The sequence below is a fragment of the Miniopterus natalensis genome, chromosome 2 (genome assembly GCF_054644295.1).
Source record: "Miniopterus natalensis isolate mMinNat1 chromosome 2, mMinNat1.hap1, whole genome shotgun sequence".
In the NCBI taxonomy this organism is placed as follows: domain Eukaryota; kingdom Metazoa; phylum Chordata; class Mammalia; order Chiroptera; family Miniopteridae; genus Miniopterus; species Miniopterus natalensis.
Genome location: NC_142082.1, coordinates 105,335,418 through 105,355,733, shown reverse-complemented (window position 1 = coordinate 105,355,733; position 20,316 = coordinate 105,335,418). Strand labels below are relative to the sequence as shown.

At 34.1% G+C, this 20,316-nt stretch overlaps 1 protein-coding gene across 20 annotated transcripts in view; it reads left to right on the top strand.

The window, feature by feature from the left end:
* The window catches only part of WNK1 (WNK lysine deficient protein kinase 1), a 145,833-nt gene that overhangs the window by 40,585 nt on the left and 84,932 nt on the right, over positions 1-20,316 (top strand). The gene's annotated exons all lie outside the window — the stretch shown is intronic.

The following is a 20,316-nucleotide window of genomic DNA, read 5'->3' as shown; positions in this document are numbered from 1 at the left end:
CCTACTGGGGATCAAGCCCGAAACCCAGGCATGTGCTTGACCGGGAATTGAACCGTGACCTCCTGGTTCAAGGGTTGATGCTCAACCACTGAGCCATGCCGGTAGGGCCACTGTCCTTTTTACTTGATTGCTGGATTTGTTTTGTATTTTGGTGAGGATTTTTATGTCTCTATTCATAAAGGATATTGTTTTCCTGTGATGTCTCTATTGGGTTTTGGTATTAGGTTATTAATGGCCTCATAGAATTCATCTTTTTTTTTTTTTTTTTTTTATCCTCACCTGAGGATATGTTTATTGATTTTAGAGAGAGGAAAGGGGAGAGAGAGAAACATTGATGTGACAGAGAAACACATCAAATAGGTTAACTCCTGTATGTGCCCTGGCTGGGAATCGAACCTGCAACATAGGTATATGCCCTGGCCGGGATCAAACCTGCATCCTTTTGGAGCATAGGGCAACATTTCAACCAACTGAGCCACCCAACTGGGCCTCTTCTATTTTTTCAGAAGAGTTTGTGAAGGATAGGTGTTACTTCTTTGAACCTTTGATAACATTCACCAGTGAAGCTATCTTTGTCTGAGCTTTTCATTTTAAAAATTAGTAATTCAATATTCTTGTTATAGGACTAGTCAGATTTTTTCTGTTTCTTATTGAGTCAGTTTCTATCGTTTGTGTCTTTCTAGTAAGTTTTTCCATTTCATTTAGGTTCTCTAATCTGTTGCCATGTAGTTTTTCATGGTATTCCCTTACATGTCATTTAATGTAATAGAATTACTGATACTGTTGCTAGTTGGTTTTTCTTTGTTCCATTTATTTATATTGTTTAAAATCTTAAGTTCTGCCCTTGGGTTAATTTGAGCATTTCCATTTTATCTCCACCATTGGCTTAATATGTGTTTTGCTTTTAATATTTTTAAATGGTTGCACTAGAATTTACAATATACTTTTAAAAGCAATCAGAATCTATCCTCAAATAATATTCTACCCTTCAAGAGTAGTGCAAGTAACTTACAATAGTACAGTATTCCCAGCTCTTCCATACCATCCTTTGTGATACTTTTGTACATTTTTTTCTTAATTATAGGAGCCAGTGAAAGTATAAGAGAGAAGAGCAGGAAGTATATACTCCTCTGCATTGGGCAGTAAGGAGCTTGATAATTGGAAAGGAAAGGGGGAACATTTGAGAGGGAATAAGAAAGGATATAATCAAAATTTTTAATTTGAAATCTCAAACTAAAATTGAATTATCAATTTGGGATAACTTAAATTTCCTTATGATTATAGATTCATCTATTTCATGAAGTCTCCTTGGCTAACCACTTTCCTGCTTTTAAAAAAACAAAATAAAACCAAATATTCGGAGAATCATCCTAGACCTGTCTTTCTCTTTTTTACTTTCTTCACTTTCCATTTCTAATCAACCACCATGTCATCTTGATTCTGCCACTTCTATATCAGTACAATTGTGACCAAAATCATCTCCCTAAGTAAGTACATTTCTTTAATATGTGTACCACACCAATGCCAGTGTGATCTTTTGAAGATGAAAATCTGCTCAGATATTTTAAAATCTTTAGTGGTGCCACATGCTCTATAATATTAATATATTATAAAATATAATATAAATCTTCTTACTATATGTGAAGTTTTCCAAGATTTAACTGATGCTTACCCAGCTCCCTCTCTTACCATTTCCGTTCTCAAATTATATACTTAAATAATTTCTAAACTTTTTATTTTGAAGTTATATACATACTATTTTTTCATTTCCATGCTCATTCTTTTAATTCTTAATAAATTCATATTTATTTAAAAATAAATGAATACTTTTCCTGAAAGAATCCTCCCAGACAATCTCTTTTTCTGTCTCTTTGCTATACTTGGGTATTATTCTAGTATTGATTGTAATCACCTTATTGCAATTAATTTGTTTTCATCCACTGCACAGTAGATTATTTTAAGACTGTGATTTTCATCTTTAGATGCACATGTGTCCAATAAATGCTGAACAGTATAGTTAGTTTAGTAACATTTTCCCATATTTTGTCTACCTTTTATATAAGGCTAGCATCAGACCATTGGTTTTCAGTAACAGTAGTAATATAAAATTTTCTTTTTACTATAAATTTAAGTTTTATAATAAGATGGATTTTTGAGGGAAATTTTGGTTAAAAAAAAGATTGTGATAATACAGCAGAAGCCCTAATAGTGGTATGAAGACATCCAAGTTTAACTGGTTTTAATTGCAACTTTAGATAATCTACCCATCCCATAGCTATTGTTTCATCAAAGACAGTTTCTATTGTCTACTTTTAAGATGCAAATGATACCACCCTTACCCACTTTTCAGTTCTATAGTTATTTGCCACATTAATGACATTTTGACAACAAGGGATTGTAAGATTATAATGAATTATAAATAAAAAGCTTATTTGGGGTGTTGAAAGAAAAGACTGAACCCAACTAAAATGTTTTATTTACTGCTAGCTCTGGTGGTTTAAATAGAAGAGGAGGCTCCGCATGCTGTCCACCCACAGCTTGGGTCTGGAGTTGGGGAAGAGGGCTGGGGAGGAGGAGGACCTTGAGAGCCCTCCCCTGCACACAAGTGCATTCATACACTCGTGAGCACAAACTTACTTCTCTGCCCTCAGTCTCTTTTTATTTCTCTTTCCTCCCAGTTCTGTCTCCCCCCCCCCCCGCAAATCCCTCCCTCCCCCCTCTCCTTATGTTTAGCTGTTTAGATACACAAGTAATTACCATTGTGTTACAATTGCCTTCAATAAGTATTCCGTATAGTAACATGCTGTACAGGTTTGTAGCCTAGAAACAATAGGCTACAATACACCTTTAGAGCCTAAATGTGTAGTAGGCTATATATCATCTAGGTTTGTGTAAATTCTTACAGCCAACACATTTCTCTGAAAGTTTCCCCATTGTTAAGCGATGCACGACTGTACTCTCTATCCTCCATTATATGCATTTTGAATTATGAAAATGATTAATATTAACATGCTGTCTTCTGTGCTTTAAAAATGTCTAAAAGTGAGAGAATCAGGTGTCTATGACTGTCCATATTTATCTCTCAGCCAAGTAATATGGATATAGTTCCTTTTTGTACTGCTTTCTGTTCTTCTTGTTTCCAATTGCCTTAGTGTTTTTCTTGTCACATTTTTAAAGTCTTGTTTTCATCACCTAATCCCATATATTGAGTCTTTAGACATCCCAGAGAATTCTTACAGAGTTTTCTGTACCTCTGTTCTGGACTTGCTGCTTAAGTATACTATTTTTTCTCTTGAGGATTCAACCTACTGTTTCCTGAATCCCTTGTGTTCCTCTTTTTTTTTTTTTAATTAAAAAATAACTAATGTATATTGCTAATAAGAAAGTATGCATGTATGGTAAACTTTGAGTGCTGCTATATGTGAAATTAACTTTTTAAAAAAAATATTCTGGGTTTGTTTAGGATTTTGTTACTATTGGGTTTTTTCTTCACGGTACTTCTGATATTCCTCCCCAACCCTTACATATTTTTTGGTTTTGGAAACTTGTCTTATACGAATGGGCCTCCTTCTTTTGGTTTGTTTTGTTTTTACTTTTTCCTGCGCCATCCATTGTGTTGAATTGTTAATGGACATTTCTGCTCTGGGAAATGTTTTAATTCTTGAATAATTACCACTTGTCTATTTTTCTCAGTTCTCTTTTTTTGTGACATATTTATTTGTATGTTGAAACTTTACGAATGACTGTGCTCCTCCCCTCCCCACACCTTCCTGCCTCTGCCCACAACCCTTTGTCTGTCATTTTGATTTGGCATTATTTTTGCCAGCTTTCGTTGAATTTTTAATTTGGTGAGCAATATCTTTAATTTCTAAGAGTTCCTTCTGGTTTCCCCCCCTCATTATTTCCTGGTATTGTTTTATAGTCACAATATTTTTAATGTATTCTAAAGAAGAATTTTTGAAAGACATTATGAAAATGAATATTAATGTAGAATGAGAGAAGAAATCACAATAAATTACAAACTTGAAAGAACTGATACCAAAAATATCACAAAATCCAGAAAAAAATTTGTTTACTGTCTAACACAGATTTAAATCCTTTTTTCCCCTGAATTTTTTTTCCCATTTCAATCACCTGCAATAATAATATTTTTTGTGATAAAAATATAAAATCTGCCATTTTAATCATTTTGTGTGTATATTTCAGTGGTATTAAGTACACACAATATTTTGTAACCATTACCACTATCCACAACTTTAAACAGAGGGGTGTGGTAGGGGGGCGGTGTAAGTGTATTCTAGTTGCTGCATTTTTTGTTTCTCTGAGGTAATCCTACCTTACCACCTCCTTTTTTTGGTGAGGCTGGAAATTTTATCTTTGTAGATTCTCCTTAAATGTGGTGATTTCTTGTTGATATTTAAGAATGAAGCTTACTGTGAGCTCTGAATATGGTGGGCTTGTTAACTGTTAGACTTCCACTCTCCCATGAATAGTCAGGGAGCCCCCAAAATAACAGAATGTGAGGAATTTTGTTTGGGATGCTAACTTCTACTTTAAATGGCCCACTAGTTGCTTTGACCTCTTTAGAGTAGAACCTTAATTTTTTTCCCCTCCCACAGAAGGTAAACTATTGGCTAAGCATTTTGCTGTGTGCAAAGAAGTGAAGGGGCACTGATTAGTTTTACCTACACATTTTTAATTTTTTTAACCTCATGTTTATTTCTGCTTTACTGGGTCTCATTCTTTTTGAGGAAAGAATTTGTTCCCATGTTAGGTTCCTTCCAACTATATTCTAGGCTATTACTCCTTGGGCCAGAATGTCAGCATTTTCATTTAGTATTTATATCCATAACTTCCTTGGGTTATCATGTTGTAGGGTCTGGAGGAAAAGTAGGTAACAGTAAGATGTTTATACTGCCATCTTGAGTTGGCATCCTCTGCAAACTTCTTGAATGATGTTAATGCTGTTGAACCACCTTTCTGTATGGTGTGACAAGCTTGTTCCTCGGTGTCAGTTGTATAGCTCTTAGGTTGTTTGCTTAGTAAAGCTGGAAATTTAGTGTTTGTGCCAGGTGGGGGAATTTCAAGATGATAGCTGACTGGCATCTCCAAATACATCCTTTCTTGTTTTCCCCACTAAAATAATCATGAAATCAGGAACGGATGAAAATGCCTAATATTACTACAAGTTAAAATTAATAGACGTAATGACAGAACTGGGAATGAATGGTACTAATGAGGCAGATTGAGCCAGATAGAGAAATATTATGTAAATTTCAGTACATAGAATATATGTCAACTTTTGTTTTTTGACATAGAGCCCACCAGCAGAAAAAAAAAATTCTTATCTATCCCCATTATTTGTTTAAAAGTCAGACCTGGGCAACCATTAACTTCACATACTTAGATGAAATGAAGCAAATGTCCTTTTTCCATGGGAGAAGGCACATAAGTGGTACCTGATATTGTGTATGTAGTGTACTTGAGCATTGTTATCCAAAATATGGTAGGTGTACTCCTAGAGATAAAAGACATTTTTAAGCAATATATGAATGAGCAATTTATTTTAATAACCAGCAACACTAATTGGCTAAGAGGAATGCTAAAATAGTTATTAAATATAGTGATATGTTATAAATAAAAATATCAAGTAAATATAGCTGGTATTGGTTTTGGCAAAAAATTGTGAAGATCGTAGACAAAGAACAGAAATTCGAGAAACATATATTAGATAAAATCTTACTAGAAACTGGCAATAGTACTGCATATCAAAATTGTAAGTATGAGAAGGGAATTTGACTTCTACATGTGTGACAGATAGTGGGACCATAAACACTAAGTTTGGAAGGCCTATCCTTGTTTGCGAAGGAGCCCAAAGAAAAAAGCAGGGGTCTAAGAATCCTGAAGAATAATGCAAGATCCAAAAGTATAAATTAAAATGTCAACTATTCAGTAAGATGCATGAAGGCTTGGCTTATGACATAGGAGAAAGAAAACCAGAATATTTTGAGGGATAAAGAAGGCAATTAAAGAAAACAATAGCAGAATTTAAATCTACTTTGAACTTAGTGGGGGTGGGGAGGAAGAGAGCTGATGCCATAGTAAATCAAATTTGTAATCGGATAGATACTTTCAGAATTCAGATAAAAAAGAAAGAATAATGATGTGGCAAGTGAGCTCAGAGAAGAGAGAAACAATATATGAATAATTGATATTTCTAGTGGGCCAATAAAATTGATAGATTAGAATAAAACTTTTCTGAGTTAAAAAAAATTTTTTGTATGCAGAAAAGAAACAACTCACTTCATTCTAGTAAAAAACAAACAAAAAAAAAAACACACAAAAAAAGACCCACATCTTAGACACATTGTAGTAAAATAATTGAATTTTTTAAAGATTGGGGGAAGGGCATCTTATAAATACCCATGTAGAGACATACTGTTATTTACTAAAGCTCTAAAACCAAACTCTTCATTCCAATATTAGATGCCAGAAGACCATGGCATCTTCTGTGTTTAAAGGGACTACATTATTGAAACAGGAATGAAGGCATCAAGAATTGAAGTCAAGCCTGGCCGAGCGTGGCTCAGCGGTTGAGCGTTGACCTAGGATCCAGGCGATCGGGGTTCGATTCCCGGTCAGGGCACATGCCCAGGTTGCAGGCTCGATCCCTAATGACTCTCTCATCATTGGTGTTTCTATCTCTCCCTCTGCTGCCGTCTCTCTGAAATCAATAAAGATATATAAAAAAATTTAAAAATAAGAATTGAAGTCATTTTATGACTGATGACAGTATGTATGAAATGGTTAAAATTGGAAACATGGCTGTAATGGGAATGCAAATATCATATTGTTACCACTCTCAAAAAGGAAGCAATAATCATTTTCCAGATTAACAATAAGAAGTAGGTAAGAAAGGTAGTAAACATGTTTTGAACTCAAATGTAAGGCATTCCAGTGATCCTGATACTAGATATAAGTTAGAGAATGTTGTTGAACAACTTAAAGTAAGCACTGATAAAATTAAATAAGGTATCTTCCAAACCCTTGGGAGAAGACATGAAAAGGAAAATAATTCAGTCATACATTAGGTTGAATCATATGAGATAGCCTATATTCAAATATTATGAATGACAAAAATCACAATTTTATTTGGTTCAGCCTTATAATGTGGTTCATTATATTTCTGCTTAAAAAAAAATCCTAAAGCCCCCCACCCCACTCCCACCCAGTTTTGAGTTCTCAAATGTGCCACACCCTTTCTCATACTTCGAATTATATGTGCTTGAGCATAGTGCTTAATAATCCTATACATATTTTCAATGAGTTTGTTTTTGCAGAGCTGACCTTAGGGAGGAATAACATATTAGTTAATAATATAGAGTTTCATTATCATTGATTATAGAGATGCCTTTGACTTGTTGCTGAAACTATGATGCTAAAAAAATCTGATTTCACTTCAATTTTTTTTTCCTTCTAGAAATACAAGAAGGCAAAAAACCTTTATTTAATTTTCATTTACTCTTTGAATGTAAGTCTGGAAGTATAGGGGATTGGAACTGATCTCTTAGGGCAGTTTAGAGGTTAAATGGCAGAATTTAAGAGTTAAGACTGGGGAATTATATTTGTTTCTAAATAAAGTTATTATGATTCTACATAAACTGAAACTTCATTGCCCAGATGTGTACTAAACAAGATACTTTTGAAGCAGAAACTGATGTACTTTTCATCAGAGAAACTTGCCAGTCGGCCCAAGGCCATATATAAAATGCAGTCAGATCTGATTTTGTAAAGTTAGGTGGATATGTTCAATAAATCAGAGCTTTCATCCACATTTTGAAAATTATGAACAAAATTTAGCTAAAAGAAAATGTGCATATTTTTTCCCCCTGATTGACAAGCAGCTTCTAAAAGTATGTTAACTCAAAGGGTAGTTTTATGTATTGCAAACTTTAGTTAGATAATGGTTACTTTGAAAATCCATAGTTATTGCTGCTTTTTTGACAACTATGTATGTTTTATTTAGTCAAGTACACTCTGAAGATGGCTTTTTCTGTTGGGATAGGAAATTAGTTCATTTAAAAGAGATCATAAACAAGATTGAGAAAAAGTTCAGAGATAGCATTTACATAAAAATCAAAATATTTAAAGCAGTACAGTATATAATTCATGAATGTGTACTTATGTTGTAAAACTATAAAATATATACTGGAGTTATAAATGCCATATTCTAGATAGTGGCTAGCTTTGGGGAGAGGGAGAAAAGAATAGTTTTATTTCAAAGAAATATTATTGAGTTCCAGAGTTAGTAAAACATTACATTAACCTAGTCAGACATTACCAAGCATGAAGATATCAATGTTTCTTCTCAATATAAAATTCTAATAAAGCTGGTGCACTTGTGCAAATCAGACTTTCTGGTTTTGGTTTTCCTAACTCTTCAAATCTTACTGCTTACTGAATTCAGGATCTCCATGTAAAGTTGAAATATTCCCTGACAAGGTGTGTATGGTACAAAGTGGGTATGGGAAAGAGGGAGAAGTTAAGATTGAGCTGATAAAGAGAGAATCCTAGAAGAAAAACTGCCATAAATATTTCATTTTTTTATTAATCTTCACCGAGGATTTTTCTCCATCCATTGATTTTTAGAGAGAGTGGAAGGGAAGGAGGGAGGGAGGGGCGGGGGTGGGGAAATCAATTGGTTGCCTTCCCGACTGCGGCCGGGGATCAAACCTGAAACCGGCATGTGCCCTTGACCAGGACTTGAACCCATACTACCCTTTGGTGCTTGGGCCGATGCTCTAACCACTGAACCACACCAGCCAGGGCGACATAAAAGTATTTAAAGTTAATACGAATGGGTATGTTATGCTTGGGGTCCTCCCCCACTTTTTTTTTTCCAGATTAAAAAAATTTTATTTTAGTTTTATTTCCTCATGCACACTGAAAAGCTAATGCATTGCATTTTGTGTGTGTGTGCTTTTTAATGTTTTTATTGAAATTTTTTTTTTTTTTTAAGAGAGAGAACATCAACATGAGAGAGAAACATCTATTGGTTTCCTCCTGCACATACCCTGATGGGGGATTGAACCCGCAACCTGGGCATGTGCCCTGACGGGGAATTGAACCAGAGACCTTTCAGTGCACGGGATGACAACCAACTGAGCCACACTGGGCCAGGGCTTCATTCTGTTCTTATATACCACTTTATTTTATTGATTTCTTTCCTGTACAAAGTGAAACATTTGTATCGGGCTCAGTGAATTCTTTGATGACAGTCTGTCTTTGTGATGTGCATCCCCCACATGTTTTCCTTTGGTGGCAGATTCTTAACAGGATAGTCCACTAAATTGCAGTGCTAATAACTCCATTTGAGTTTTCCTGTTCTGTTTTGTTGCTGTCCTCTTTGGCAACTCTTCACTATCCCATTAAGGGGGAAAAAAATTTTGGAAACTGTTTTCTCTGTTCTCTGCAGAATAACAGTTGTCTTCGAAGTGTAAAATTTCTTTCCTATAATGAGAAAGAATTTTTCTTATCTTTGTTCCCATCCACATTCAGTTTCCCTTCTTGTCCACTTCTGGGTTTTATTGCTTTCTTTATAAAGTTTTAGTGTAAGTCTCAGTTAATTTCCTTCACGCTTGAATCTAATCTATTTCAATAGAAAGGCTATGTAGGCCCCGTCGGTGTTGTTCAGTGGTTGAACATTGCCCTATGAACCAGGAGGACATGGTTTGATTCCAGTCAGGGCACATGCCTGGGTTGCGGGCTCATTCCCAGTAGTGGGTGTGCCGGAGGCAGCCCATCAATGATGCTTTCTCAGCATTGATGCTTGTCTGTCTCTCTCCCCACTCCCTTCCTCTCTCTGAAATAAATAAAAACATAAAATTTTTTTTTTAAATGGCTGGGTAGTGAGTATTCTGAGTTTTGCTTCACAGTGGATATTGTAAATCATTTTGTGAAAATAGTTTGCCTAGGACTAAATATATTTACTTTTTGTGATTCAGCTATTACAAGTATCTGCTATATTTTTTGCATAACATAAAGCTTTCTGTATGTACCAAGTTCTAGATGTTTTTGAAATATGTTTGGCTTTTGTGCCCCTCCAGAAGAGAGGGGTGGAGAGAATCTCTTAGGCCCCAAATTTACATATTTGTGGCCCAGATTTGGGGATGAAGTGGAGGATACTTAAGGATAGAACTGTATAAATTCGTACACATCTGGTTTTAGAAAGCACCCATCATTCTTGTGTAACTAGATCATATTTTCTTGCTGCTTTGAAACAGAGGACCTTCTAGTAAATGAATGAAATGCAAATAGATATGAGCCAGATTTTGCAGAAGGGATGGATGGAGAAAGAATTTGTAAACAACCAGGTTCTTTTTCACTTTTCTTTTGAGGACCCTTTTTGTCCTTTTGAAACCAGTACTATTTCAAAATAGTTCTTTAAAGACTCCATGGAGAAGCAAGGGAAGGGACGAATGCCATTTTTTAAATGTCCCTTTGCTCTCCCATCCCCATAATTATATCTGTTGACCTATTGAGGAAAATTAAACTGATACAGACTCTCTTCTCTGTGGGATAGACCCAGTTCCTCTCTAAGGGTACCAGACTGGACGGTCATAAAGAAATTTGTATTAGCAGTTTACTCTGTTGATTTGGCCACATAAAATCCATGCTTAATTTTTATATTATGCTTCAAAATGCCTTAAGAGCCTGTTAATCTTTTGTTGTTGTTAACAGTTGAGTTTTTACATGAGAATTATTTATTTTGCTTCTATTAGTTATTTCCCCACCTTTCCCCAGGCTTCAATCTCTAGTTATTCTGGAGTTTTCAAAAGAAGAAAAGTTACCTATAGATGAAAAGGCAATATATTTAGTAGATAGAAGTATTTAGAAGTACAAAAAGAAGTATGATATTTGAATCATTATTAGACTATGTAGACCTGTGAGAGAGAGATATGCCAGACTTAAGTAATTTTTATGTGATTACTTTCTTTCAAAATACAGAATAACTCTTAAAAAAATTTTTTTTTCCGTAAATGGTAACTGAAACCCATGCTTCATTGGAAAGCAGTGTTTCAAACTGCTGTTCTCTCTGCCTGAAGACAAGTTTTTATTTATATATTTCAACACCCAGCAATTAGTATCACTTTAAAAGATGGAATAGATAACCAGGTCTTTGCTAAGTCAGTGTGGTGCAGAAAACGATAAGGAGGGAGGACTCCAATATTGACCTAAAATATTTTAATCAAGGAATTCCAGGCACTTCTCTCCACCCGTATTTTGATATGTAGACTTATCATATAAGGTCTTAATTTAGCAGTAAAACTGAATATTGCTAAAAATAAAGTGCTACTGACATTTAAATGTTAATAGGACTTGAGGGCCAGATATTTTTTTATGTACAGATGTTAGCTACTTAAGTTAATATTTTAAGTTTAATCAATGAAAACCAATCTCGTTGTTTCAGTCACAATTTATTTGGAAGGTTTGCTTCTGGATCTAATAAAATAAGCAATAGGAAGGCATAGGATTGCTACTTTAGAAAATACTGAAATTTGAGGATAAAGAGAAAATGCCTCTAAGGGATGTTTAAAATAAAATAACTTATTAAAAACAAGCAACTGAAGATGTGTAAATTGCTGTAAGGCTATTGTACCAAATATTAGCATCGTGTTTCTCACCCAAGAAGAAATTACATCAACAAATTAATCTACTGATATCATTGTCTTCATGATAATTTGATTGACAGTAGGTTATATTTAAACACTGCATATTCCTCTTATTTTACCTTCAGTAATTTAGTAAAGTACTTAGTCCTTTTCAATTATCCTTAGTTAATAACCAAAATATCAACATGGCTTTTCTGAGAAGAAAATTGTTTTAGAAGCTTTGTAAATTTTTAAGATATGTTTGTCTTCTTGTATAGTGAATAGAACATGAGCTTTAAATCAAATCATCTAACTCTTGGTTCTGCTTTTCACGTAAATTTTTTTGAGTCTGTTCATATGTCAAAAGAAAGTAGTATTACCTATCTCACAGGGTTTTTCTGAGATTTAATGAGAGTAGAAGTAAAACAACCAGCTAGTAAATAGTAAACACTTTGCAAAAATTTTAAAACCCCAGCTGCTCTTACTGGTCTGAGTGCTTACGTTAATTTTGATCTATTTTACTATTGTCTTAAAAACTATTTTGGGTGTTAAAATAATGTAGTTCTCTGAAATGTTGACAAGTTATTGAAAGAAGAACCAAACTGTACCCATCCAACTACACTTCTCCTTTTTCCTTTTTAAAAAAATCCTTTTTGCCGGGCAGGGCATGGCTCAGCGGTTGAGCATCGACCTAGGAGCCAGGTGATCAGGATTCGGTTCCCGGTCAGGGCACATGCCCGGTTGCCGGCTCGATCAGTGACTCTCTCATCATTGGTGCTTCTACCTCTCTCTGTCCCTCTCCTTTCCTCTCTCTGAAATCAATAAAGATATATTTTAAAAAAATAAAAAATTAAAAAATACTTTTAATATTAAAGACCTAAGCAAGGTTCTCAAACCCCTTAAAATCATAATTTCAAGGAGGATAAAAATCTACGATATGTAAAATAGCTTCTGTTTTTATAGTCTAGATCACTTATATCCAAAATTAGATAAACGTTAATCTTACTCCGATAGTTTTAAGATTGCCATTTAGAGTATTCTCAAGAAAAAATGGTTGTAGGTTTTTGGTGAGGAAGAAGTCCCTGTTTATTTTTCTTTTTTATTTATACTTTGCTATAAATTAGTAGTTGGCATCTGTTTTTACAGTGAGCTTTTACATACTATTTTTTAAAATCAAAATGCTAACTAACAGCTTTGACTTTTGCATATTGGTCATTGTGTTTGAGTTGTGTTAGATTTACTAAGACTCAGGAGCCCAATTTCAATTCTCACCTTTCTTTTGAGTCCTAGGAATAGGAATTTCTTTTACCCCTGGGGGAATACTAACCGCTTGTTAAATACATACACAAACTTTTTTATTTGGAAAACACATTTGTGGATTCATTCAACATGTGGTTATTGAACAAGTCCTTATGCTAAGATGCTAAAGATGGAATACTGAAAAAGCATTTGTCACTGCTTTTAGAATAAGCCTCAATATAATATTATTTGTGATTAAATGCTATGAAAGAGCCATATACATAGTTTATAAAAACATGTATCAGTCTGGAGGGGGGGATGATTTAATCTACAGTGAGGGGGCAGCCAGGGAAGGTGTTCCTGAAGAAATGAATTGATCTTTGAATGATGACTGCATTAATTGGGCAACTAAAGATGGATATAGAGGGGTATCCCAGGTTGAGGGAACAGTATGTTTGAAAGCCTAAGTGGGAAGAAGCATGGCATGTTTGAGAATGGAAAAGATTAGAGTGACAAGATTGGGCTCGAAAAGCAGGCAAGGACCATGTGTAATGTGGGACCTCACAGATCACAATGATTTTCACCTTTATCCTAAAGGCTGTAGAAAGCTATTAAAGAGTTTTAAACAGAGTTATGACATACATTATTTCATTGAATCTAAAACTCTTAATAGTGTGACATTCTAATTTTAGAGATGTTAAAACTAGGAAAAATTATATTTCTAAGAATTAGTAGGCATAGCTTAGAAAATATTCTGGCTGTATATGGACAAAGTGGAAAATATATTGTATAGGGTAAGATTAGATGTGTGGCAATGACTTAGTTGGTTATTGCAGGAATCTAGAAGAGATGATGATGGCTCGAAATAGGATAGTGGTAATAGAGAAAGACATAAATAAATTCGAGTAAGTTTTCAACACACAGAATTTACAAGCCTTGTGCACTTTAGAACATTGTTATAAATTTGGAATTGTAGACATGATAGGAACAGTCTTTAAGTAGATTTTAAATTATAATTAAAATTTAAGTAACAGTATAGAATGATTTATGTTACAGTGTTCAGATCTAATGACAGTGTCTGTCTAAAGTTACATATACCAGTTGAGAGAAAACATTTACAATTAAAGAGTCAGTATGTCTTTTAAACTATATAAGGGGTTATGTGAAAGCCCTATACAGAAAATTATTCAGACTTAAAGCTAACTTTCTATTTGTACAACAGTGAATATATTTACATAATTTATTTAAGCTGTTACTGTTAAGCACTATATACTACCTTATTCTGTATAATATATATTCAAAGTTTCAGCTACAGTGTTCTGATATATTTTCTAAACTATGAGTGAAAAAACACATTTAAATAAATAAATGTAAATTTCATAGCTCACTGTTACTAATGTTTTGAGTCTTTGCTCCTGCAGTCTGCATCCTATATTCTCAAGTTTGCCTTTAGTAAAAGGTCTTAAGCATTTTAAGGATTATGTGACTAGAACTATAGATGCTTTCATACCTAGGATCTCTCTTAATTGTTAGAGTAACCTGCTGATAGTAGTTCTTTTCTTACATGGCTAACTCTAGTTAATGCATACGTATGAACAAAGAATTGGGTCTTTTATGATATGCTCTCAAAGGTACCCAATGCTTTTCTCTTCATCATACCTAATAAAATTAATGCCTCTGCCTCTAGGATAGCAGAAGTCTTGTCTCTGATATTCATCATATCCTGTTATCTCATACAGGCTAGCCAAATATTGTTTAAAATTGAAGCAAACATTTATGAAGGTATACAAAAATTGCTAAAACTAAAATGAATGTTGAATGCTACACAAGATAAAAGTACTTATCAAGACAATCATATAGGTAGACTGTATATTAAAATATAAAAATTAAATATCACTTAATGTTAGGTGGAATATAATTAATTTGGTTTATATGATTACTGTCTAATTGTTTTGAGACTAAATTAACTTCTAAATTTAAAATAAATTTTCTTAATACAGCTATTGTAAGGTTCAGTAAAAGATAAGGAGTCAAAAAGTGATATATATTTTTCTTCTTTTTCAATATAAATTTCCCATAAATGAGGAACATTTAAAAATGTATGGTGAACAAGACTTTTAAAAAACATATTGGGAAAGCGTATTGTCAATAAAGGGAAAACTAAACAAACTGAAAACTTCCTACTGTAAAACACAAAATATTTTGAAAATTTTTATGAAAAGAACAATAAGAACCTATTTTTTTCATTGGATAGCTGAGCTTGTTAGAATGTAAGGATAATCTCCAAGGTCTGAAAACTAAGAAGAAACTTAAAACCAGAGCAGGAAAAGTGTGAATTGACACTAGGGCTTTTCTGGGACAGTTGCCAGTCTTGTTAACTAAGAGGCATAGTTTTACTATCTATCTGAGGATAGATGAAATCTCAAGCCCAAGTAGTTATTGGAATTGAGATCTAATACAGTTGTTCTTTGCAGAGGAAAATGAAATGAAATGAAAAACAAACTAGAGATTGTGGGATACACTCACAACTGAGGATATTCCAACAAACAGATCACAGTTTGAAACAACCACATGAAGAAACAAACCAACAGAAGTGAATATCAGCAGCCAAAACAATAGGCAAAATTAGACCCCCAGTAACTTGGATAAAAGTGATACTGAATTGAGTCTGTATAGTAAGTAACATTATAAGAGAAAGGCCTAAAAACAAAAACATCAGGATGGTGGTTAGAAGGGGTAGTGAATGACTGATTTGATAAAGACCCAAATAGAGCTTCAAGAAATGAAAATGCATTTGTGATTAAAAACGAAATTATAAGTACTATCTTCCTCAGTCATCTGGCCCTAGATACTTTGACTTGTCCATTTGGCTGTCTGTCCTCCAGGAAAGGAATGTCTTAGGACAACTCAGGATAAAACAGCTATGCTGCCATGAATCTGTGTCTTAGTGGATGAGGTATGTGACTTTGTGGATGGTTGCAGCCTCCAGTTGGGAGTGGGAATTAAAGTGATAAAGTGGGTGTTTTATGGAACTTTGAGAGAGGCCAATCTTGCAGTGATGATTTGAAGATGGAGCAGGACCAAGAGAGAAGAAATTCTGAGGACGATTCTGGGAAAACCTACCTGATTATGAAGTGGGCATGGAGTGTGGAGGTTGGAGGGGATCATTGCAAATTGGCTGTCAGTTATCACGGCTCATTCAAAACCCCATGTTGTAGGGTTATAACTGAGAGGGAGGAGAAAATCTGTCTTCCAGGCATTGGGCATGGTGTAATGGCTGGAGCATTCTTTCCCTACTAAATCTTTCAGTAAGTGCGCCCTCTTCCCCGCCCCTACTTTCTCCCCCTAGCTTTGTTTATGATGCTACCAGGAGAGTTAGGAACTGGAGTGGTGACTGAGTTCCCTTTATCAAACCCCTCAGTGGGTACTTTTGGTCACTGGTTGCTTGACTTTTTGTGGTATTTTCTTAATGTATGTTCAAATATATACCCCTCTCACTTGTATACCTAGCCCTCCAAGACTTGTATGGTCAGTTGGGAGTGTACATCTGGTTTATGTTCAACTCTTTTTTCTGGATCAGGGGCTGAGACCTTGCCACATGTCCTTTGTATCTCTGCCTCCTATAGACTTTAAAGTTCGATCAATTAAAAAAAAATTTAAGAGGTAATAAGCAGGTTAGATATAACTCAAGAGAGAATTAATGAATAAGAAGGTAGATCTGAGAACATTGCTCAGAAAATAGCAGAGAGAAGGAAATGAAAAATGAGACCGAAGTTAAAAGATATGAAGGATAGAGTAAGGTTACACATTCTCTCTCTCACACACACACAACATACAAACAAACACACATAAAATCTTACAAAGAAGAGAATGGAGAATATGAGGAGGCAATATTCAAAGAGATAATAGTTGAGAATTTTCCTGACTTAAAGACAAATACCTGAAACTTTTGGCTTAAAAAGCATATTTAGCCTCATTATGGTATAAATAAAACTAGATGTGTGATAGTGAAGGTGCAGAGCACAGTTTCTTTTTTTAAAGTGTCTAGAGTAACCAGAGAGAAAATGTAGATAACCTCCATGGACATTTATACTGGCAGTTACAGTAGATACCAGGACACCATGAAACAATATGTTAAAGGTATTGAAAGAAAAATAAACCAACCTACATTTACTTAAAGAATTTTGAAAAATATATTTCAGAAATGAAGGAAATTGAACCCAGAGAAGGGAATAAAGAGCAAAATGGAATGGTAAAGATATGTAAGCATATACTGTTTAATAATTATAATGGTGTCTATTTAAGAAGTAATAGGATAGAACAAAAAATTAGGGAAAATAATGTATAAGATGGGGAAGGATGATTAGAATAGTGATTTTTTTTTTAATAGGAAAGTTAAAAGTCAAAGCTTTTAAAATTAATATATATGTTACTTGGGGAAAAGGGTTATACACAATGTCATTCTAAGTAATATGCCTTTCGTTAAAATTTTTTATAATATTCTGATAGTTATAGTTGTCTTATGCTATAATTTCTATGTTATAAAAATAAAAGTCTTGCCCAGCCGGGCGTGGCTTAGCGGTTGAGCGTCGACCTAGAATCCAGGCGATCAGGGTTCGATTCCCAGTCAGGGCACATGCCCGGGTTGCGGGCTCAATCCCCATTCTGGGTGTGTAGGAGGCAGCCGATCAATGACTCATCATTGATGTTTCTATCTCTCTCTCCCTCTCCCTCTCTCTGAAATCAATAAAGATATATTTAAAAATAAATAAATAAAAGTCTTCTCATGGGAATAAAACCAAGATAATTTAGAACATAAATTTGGGGAAGGTGCTATAAAAAGTGCTCCTACTAGTTGTGAATTATTTTAAAACTATAGCAATTAAGAAAAAGTTATTCGATGTTATTAGTGCAGGAATGGACATATTATTGGAAAAGAATATAGAATTCAGAAATAAAACTACACATACATGGAAAAGATGGATTGTTCATCAATGGTATTGGGGTTATTGATTGATAGAGAAAAAAAAGTAATAGTCTTTTTTTTTTACCTAGCCAAATAAATTCCTCAACAGATAAAATTCCCAGATGTAGCAAACAAATTTATATTTTAAAAAGGAAAAGAAAAAGTTATAGTCTCCATGTCTAGAAGACTTACTGAAGACATAAAACATACCTACCACAAAGTATAAGATAGATTAATTGAACTGCAGTGAAATAAAAATGCCTGTAAATCAAAGCAAGGTGAAAGTACAAACTACAATTGGGAAAACATATTTGTAACTCATAAAATCAATAAAGGATTAGTATCCAGAATATATTAAAAACTCCTACAAATAAGACAAAGCAACAAATGATATCATTGGGCAGTTAACAGAACAGAAATCTTAAGTATCTACAAAGACACAAAAAGTTTCTAATGCTTATTATTGATTCTAAAAATGTAAATTAAGCAACAGAATATGATTTTACACTCATCAAATTGACAAAAGTTAATGTCTCATAATACTAATTGTTGATGACTATGCTATTAGGGGATAAACTATACAGTCACTTTGTAAAGCAATTTGTTTGATACCCATGAAAATTAAAGATGCTTATACTCTGTGATCCAACAGTTCTACTTTTAGCTATGTATCCTAATAGTTCTTAATGTTTTTTTGTGCCTCAGATCTTTTTTTGAAGGCTGGTGAAAGGTAGAATAATGTTTTAAGTTCATGTAATAAAATACATAGGATTATAATGGAAACTAATATTGAATAGTTATTTAAAAATTTTAAAAATTTAAATTTGTGGTATAGTATGCATTATTAGTGCATAGAGTAATACAATCTATTGAAAGTCCAATGGCTATATCATAATTTCAAAGTAAGAATTTGTGTAAATGCTATTTTGAGATAATCTGCAACCACTGTTATGTGATATGAAAATAATCTAGTCTGTTGGTGACAAAAATCACAGGTACTGCTGAATGCTATTAGGTGTATACATTAATAACTCAAGAATATATTAAATTTAAATTCATGGTAAATGAAAAATAAAGGTTTATTTGTTTTCACACATGTTCACAAACCTTCCTTAAAGGGTTTTGTGGACCCCAAGCTTAAGAACGAGTGTCCTGCCCTGTCTGGGTAGTTCAGTTGGTTAGAGCATCATCCTGATACCACAAGTTTGCAGGCTCCATCCCCCATCAGAGCACATGAAAGATCAATCAATGAGCCCAGCCAGTGTGACTCAGTGGTTGAGCATCAACCTGTGATCCAGGAGATCTCGGTTCGATTCCCGGTCAGGGCACATGCCCAGGTTGCAGGCCCAATCCCCAGTGGTGGCGTGCAGGAGGCATCCGATCAATGACTTTCATTATCGATGTTTCTCTCTCTCCCTCTCCCTTCCTCTCTCTGAAATCCATAAAGATATTTTTTTTTATAAAAAGAATCAACCAATGAATGCATAAATAAGTGGAACAACAAATCAGTGTTTCTCTCTTTCACCCCCTTCCTCTCTAAAATCAGTTTTTTAAAAAAGAACAGGTGTCCTATAGACACCCTTATGTATGTCCAAGATTAACATTGCAACACCATTACAGTATTGTAGTAACAAAAAAAATGGGGAACAACTTAAAGATTCATTAGTAGGAGATTTTATAAATTATAATACAGGGTAGGGCAAAACTAGGTTTTAAAGTTGTGAGCATGTGAAACAGAATTTATTCTTGTATTGTTATTTATTATTGTATTATTTTCCATATGAACAACTGTAAACCTACTTTTGCCACACCCTGTACAAACAATGGATAACTGTATAGTAGTGATAATGAATGGAACCAAGTTATAGTAATCTGGTAGATATCTTGTAGTGTCTCCTTGCATACCATCATGAATGATCTCAATATTAAGTGAAAAAGAAGCAAGCTTCCAAAGAATACATACTGTATAACTTCTTTTTATGAAATTTTAACATTTCATATAAAGTGTACAATCCCACATAGGAATAGTATGTTCAAATTCAGGGTAGTGGTTACTCATGGGTAAGGAATTATGATGGTAAGGGCAACCTAATTACATAGGGGCTGTAAATTATGTTTGTGATGTTTAATTATTTAACTGTATGATGGACATATTACTTTATTGTATACCTGGAATATTTTGTTAAAACTACATATTACTTGTTTTGACAGAATATTAATATGAGAAAGATAGTTTCAGTTTTAACTTGCAGGATGATTAGAATTTGGGTATATAGGACCTTGTTAAGGGAAAAACAATAAATTAAGTGCTTTTCCCTAGTTTATCTCAGATAGGAACTAACCTGTGAAGTGCCAGGTGCTTTAAATATGTGATGAGAGCATTCCTAGTAGATTAATTTTTACAACTGTCCTGTGAGGTGAGGGTATATATTCCTTCATAAAGTAAATTCTAACCAAAGC